Source organism: Nansenia antarctica, assembly GCF_963989245.1.
Source record: "Nansenia antarctica genome assembly, contig: SCAFFOLD_435, whole genome shotgun sequence".
In the NCBI taxonomy this organism is placed as follows: domain Eukaryota; kingdom Metazoa; phylum Chordata; class Actinopteri; order Argentiniformes; family Microstomatidae; genus Nansenia; species Nansenia antarctica.
Genome location: NW_027662794.1, coordinates 7,501 through 12,500, shown reverse-complemented (window position 1 = coordinate 12,500; position 5,000 = coordinate 7,501). Strand labels below are relative to the sequence as shown.

Genomic DNA, 5,000 nt, shown 5'->3' with positions numbered 1-5,000 from the left:
CAAGAGGACAAGAGAGGACAAGAGAGGACAAGAGAGGACAAGAGGACAAAAGAGGACAAGAGAGGACAAGAGAGGACAAGAGAGGACAAGAGAGGAAGAGAGGACAAGAGGTTGAGAGGACGAGAGAGGACAAGAGGACAAGAGAGGACGAGAGGACGAGAGAGGACAAGAGAGGACAAGAGGACAAGAGAGGACAAGAGAGGACGAGAGGACAAGAGAGGACAAGAGAGGACAAGAGGACAAGAGAGAACAAGAGAGGACAATAGAGGACAAGAGAGGACAAGAGGACAAGAGAGGACAATAGAGGACAAGAGGACAAGAGAGGACAAGAGGACAAGAGAGGACAATAGAGGACAAGAGGACAAGAGAAGACAAGAGAGGACAAGAGGACAAGAGAGGACAAGAGGACAAGAGAGGACAAGAGAGGACAAGAGAGGACAAGAGAGGACAAGAGATGACAAGAGAGGACAAGAGGACAAGAGAGGACAAGAGAGGGACAAGAGAGGACAAGAGAGGACAAGAGGACAAGAGAGGACAAGAGAGGACAAGAGAGGACAAGAGGACAAGAGAGGACAAGAGAGGACAAGAGAGGACAAGAGAGGACAAGAGGACAATAGAGGACAAGAGGACAAGAGAGGACAAGAGGACAAGAGGACAAGAGAGGACAAGAGAGGACAAGAGAGGACAAGAGGACAAGAGAGGACAAGAGGACAAGAGGACAAGAGGACAAGAGAGGACAAGAGGACAAGAGAGGACAAGAGAGGACAAGAGGACAAGAGAGGACAAGAGGACAAGAGAGGACAAGAGAGGACAAGAGAGGACAAGAGGACAAGAGAGGACAAGAGAGGACAAGAGAGGACAAGAGAGGACAAGAGAGGACAAGAGAGGACAAGAGGACACGAGAGGACAAGAGAGGACAAGAGGACAAGAGAGGACAAGAGAGGACAAGAGAGGACAAGAGAGGACAAGAGGACAAGAGGACAAGAGGACAAGAGAGGACAAGAGAGGACAAGAGGACAAGAGAGGACAAGAGAGGACAAGAGGACAATAGAGGACAAGAGGACAAGAGAGGACAAGAGAACAAGAGAGGACAAGAGAGGACAAGAGGACAAGAGAGGACAAGAGGACAAGAGAGGACAAGAGGACAAGAGGACAAGAGGACAAGAGAGGACGAGAGGACGAGAGGACAAGAGAGGACAAGAGGACAAGAGAGGACAAGAGGACAAGAGAGGACAAGAGAGGACAAGAGAGGACAAGAGGACAAGAGAGGACAAGAGAGGACAAGAGGACAAGAGAGGACAAGAGAGGACAAGAGAGGACAAGAGAGGACAAGAGGACACGGAGAAGACAAGAGAGACAAGAGAGGACAAGAGAGGACAAGAGGACAAGAGAGGACAAGAGGCCAAGAGAGGACAAGAGAGGACAAGAGGACAAGAGAGGACAAGAGAGGACAAGAGGACAAGAGAGGACAAGAGAGGACAAAGAGGACAAGAGGACAAGAGAGGCCAAGAGAGGACAAGAGAGGACAAGAGGACAATAGAGGACAAGAGGACAAGAGGACAAAACAGGACAAGAGGACAAGAGAGGACAAGAGAGGAAGAAGAGGACAAGAGAGGACGAGAGAGGACAAGAGGACAAGAGAGGACGAGAGAGGACAAGAGAGGACAAGAGAGGACAAGAGGACAAGAGAGGACAGAGAGGACAAGAGAGGACAAGAGAGGACAAGAGGACAAGAGAGGACAAGAGGACAAGAGAGACAAGAGAGGACGAGAGAGGACAAGAGGACAAGAGAGGACGAGAGAGGACAAGAGAGGACAAGAGAGGACAAGAGAGGAAGAGAGGACAAGAGGACAAGAGAGGACAAGAGAGGACAAGAGGACAAGAGAGGACAAGAGAGGACAAGAGGAAAGAGAGGACAAGAGAGGACAAGAGGACAAGAGAGGACGAGAGACAAGAGGACAAGAGAGGACAAGAGAGGACAAGAGGACAAGAGGACAAGAGAGGACGAGAGGACAAGAGGACAAGAGAGGACAATAGAGGACAAGAGAGGACAATAGAGGACAAGAGAGGACGAGAGGACAAGAGGACAAGAGGGGACAAGAGAGGACGAGAGGACAAGAGAGGACAAGAGGACAAGAGAGGACAAGAGGACAAGAGGGGACAAGAGAGGACGAGAGGACAAGAGAGGACAGGAAAGGAAAGGGCCCTGTGCAAAAGTTGGGAACCCTTCTGGATTATTCTTTGTTACCTTTTGAACAGATGATTACTAAGGCCCAGACCAAGGTGATTTACTCGTTAGAGCTTCAGTGAGTCAGGAGAATATAATTCCAGGGTTGAACTAAATATTCTGAAGTAACTCCATGCCTTCTAAAGTATCCGACTGCGGTGGCTGTTGTGTCTGGTGTTAAAAACCATGGGTTCCTCTAAACAGTTGTCCAAGGATGTCAGAATCAAGATAGTTCACTTCCACCATCAAGGAGAAGGCTACAAAAAACTCTCGCAGTGTTTCAAACTACACATTGCCACTGTCAGAAACATCATCAGAACATGGAAAATAAATGGAACAATTGAAGTCAATTGAAGTCAAGGCAAGATCTGGAAGACCAAGAACATTTTCTGATAGAATGGCCCGAGATCTGGTGAGAAATGCTCAGAAGAACCCACACATCACTGCAAAAGGGCTGCAAAAAAAAGTAGCAGACACCGGTCTAGTTGTTCACAGGACAACAATACAGCGTACCTTAAACAACAAAGACCGACATGGCAGAGTTGACAGAAAGAAGCCTTTCCTACCACCTCAACACAAAATTGAGCAAAAGTACGCAAAAGAAAACCTTGAGAAACCTGGAGCCTATTGGAACAATGTGCTTTGGACTGACGAAACCAAAATGTAACTTTTTGGCCACAACCAAAGAAGGAATGTTTGGAGAAAAAAGAGTGAAGCATTTCTAGAGAAGAACACTGTGCCAAATGTTAAGCATGGAGGTGGATCCATTATGCTTTGGGGTTGTGTAGCAGCTGGGGGCACAGGCAATATTGTGCGGGTGGAAGGAAGAATGGATTCCACCAAATATCAAGACATTCTAGAGGCTAATGTTTGAAGGTCAGTCCAGAAATTGAAGTTGAAGAGAGGTTGGGTATTCCAGCAAGACAATGACCCGAAGCATACCTCAAAACCAACCATGAAGTACCTCCAGGCTGGGTTTACGTTAACTAGTAATTACCGGTCTTTGTCTGATAAAATCTGTTGAAGTCCGACATATTTAAACCTCTTCGGTTATGTCCGGCGAAAATAATTCCCTCTAAGCACAATTCGAATACAATTGGCTAAAATGAAATTGGCACATATTCTGGGTTAAAAAATACGTATATATAGGCTGTATATTTTTTTTTAAATGTAGGCTAGCCTCCGAGCTCCGCTAGTTGACGTCGCGCAAGAGCACCATGGCAGCCTGTCTCTTCGCCTGCTGTATTCAACATGGCCGACAGCAGACTCGACAAGCAACGGATTCCGCTTGTGGGAGTGAGCACTTCATATCAGGTACAGAACACCATGCTTCCTACCGTTAATATCTTATCTATTTAACAGGCTTTTATTACGGTTTCTGACCATTTTATTACACTAAAAGGCAAGTTTGAGCTGTGCATTATGGGATGGACTTGGCAGGGTTAACAAAGGCTGAACTAAAAGAAGCCTGTTGCTCACTGACATGAACATTCTAGAATCTTGGACCTTTATTCATTGGTTGGTTCTAGAACCTTGGACCTTGCGGGACGTATTCTGTCGACTTCCACTGGGAAGGCTGGAGGCTGGGACGTGTGAGAGGGGCTGACAGACTCCAGAGTGGACGAGGGGAAGGCTGGAGGCTGGGACGTGTGAGAGGGGCTGACAGACTCCAGAGTGGACGAGGGGAAGGCTGGAGGCTGGGACGTGTGAAAGGGGCTGACAGACTCCAGAGGGGACGAGGGGGAAGGCCGGAGGCTGGGACGTGTGAAAGGGGCTGACAGACTCCAGAGTGGACGAGGGGAAGGCTGGAGGCTGGGATGTGTGAAAGGGGCTGACAGACTCCAGAGTGGACGAGGGGAAGGCTGGAGGCTGGGATGTGTGAAAGGGGCTGACAGACTCCAGAGTGGACGAGGGGAAGGCTGGAGGCTGGGACGTGTGAAAGGGGCCGACAGACTCCAGAGTGGACGAGGGGAAGGCTGGAGGCTGGGACGTGTGAAAGGGGCTGACAGACTCCAGAGTGGACGAGGGGAAGGCTGGAGGCTGGGACGTGTGAAAGGGGCTGACAGACTCCAGAGTGGACGAGGGGAAGGCTGGAGGCTGGGATGTGTGAAAGGGGCTGACAGACTCCAGAGTGGACGAGGGGAAGGTGATCAGGGGATTATGGATGTCGGGACACTGCAGGTCTGGAAGGTTCTCTGTCCGTTCAGTACAGGTGAAGGGTCAGTGGTGTTCAGTCCAGATGAAGGGTCAGTGGTGTTCAGTACAGATGAAGGGTCAGTGGTGTTCAGTACAGGTGAAGGGTTAGTAATGTTCAGTCCTGGTGAAAAGCACCTGGGGGCGTTTTAAGGGTCAGTAATGTTTCATCTATCAGGTTTTGTAATGTAGCGTTCAATGTTCTTGAAAATAAAGTGCGCGGTGAACTCTGACGGCTTGAAATCGACGCCGGCTCCATTCCTTTAGGCTCACGCTTTTCTTCCTGCCAAAATGGCGGTGTAAACAAAACGAGTCACGTGACGTCCGGAGCTCTATAGGCGACACAACAACTAATCACCGCGACAAACACCGATATTATATTTTAATATGATGACCGGAATTTCTCCAGTTTGTCCGGGACATTGAAATCTTCCCAGACACGTTGACCGGCACCAAGGGAAACCCGGCCTCCAGGAAAGACGGATGAAGGTTTTGGACCGGCCATCTCAGTCCCCAGACTTGAATATGATTGACAATCTGTGGAGAGATCTCAAACATGCCGTGCACGCAAGAAGGCCGA

The 5,000-nt window shown here is 49.1% G+C and overlaps 1 pseudogene across 1 annotated transcript in view; it reads right to left on the bottom strand.

Moving 5' to 3' along the window:
* LOC308175457 (calmodulin-binding transcription activator 2-like) overlaps positions 1–5,000 on the bottom strand; it is a 34,455-nt pseudogene that overhangs the window by 27,995 nt on the left and 1,460 nt on the right. Inside the window, exon 2 of the transcript in view lies at positions 3,767–4,402. The product of the transcript in view is annotated as a calmodulin-binding transcription activator 2-like (transcript). The remainder of the gene's footprint in view (positions 1–3,766; positions 4,403–5,000) is intronic.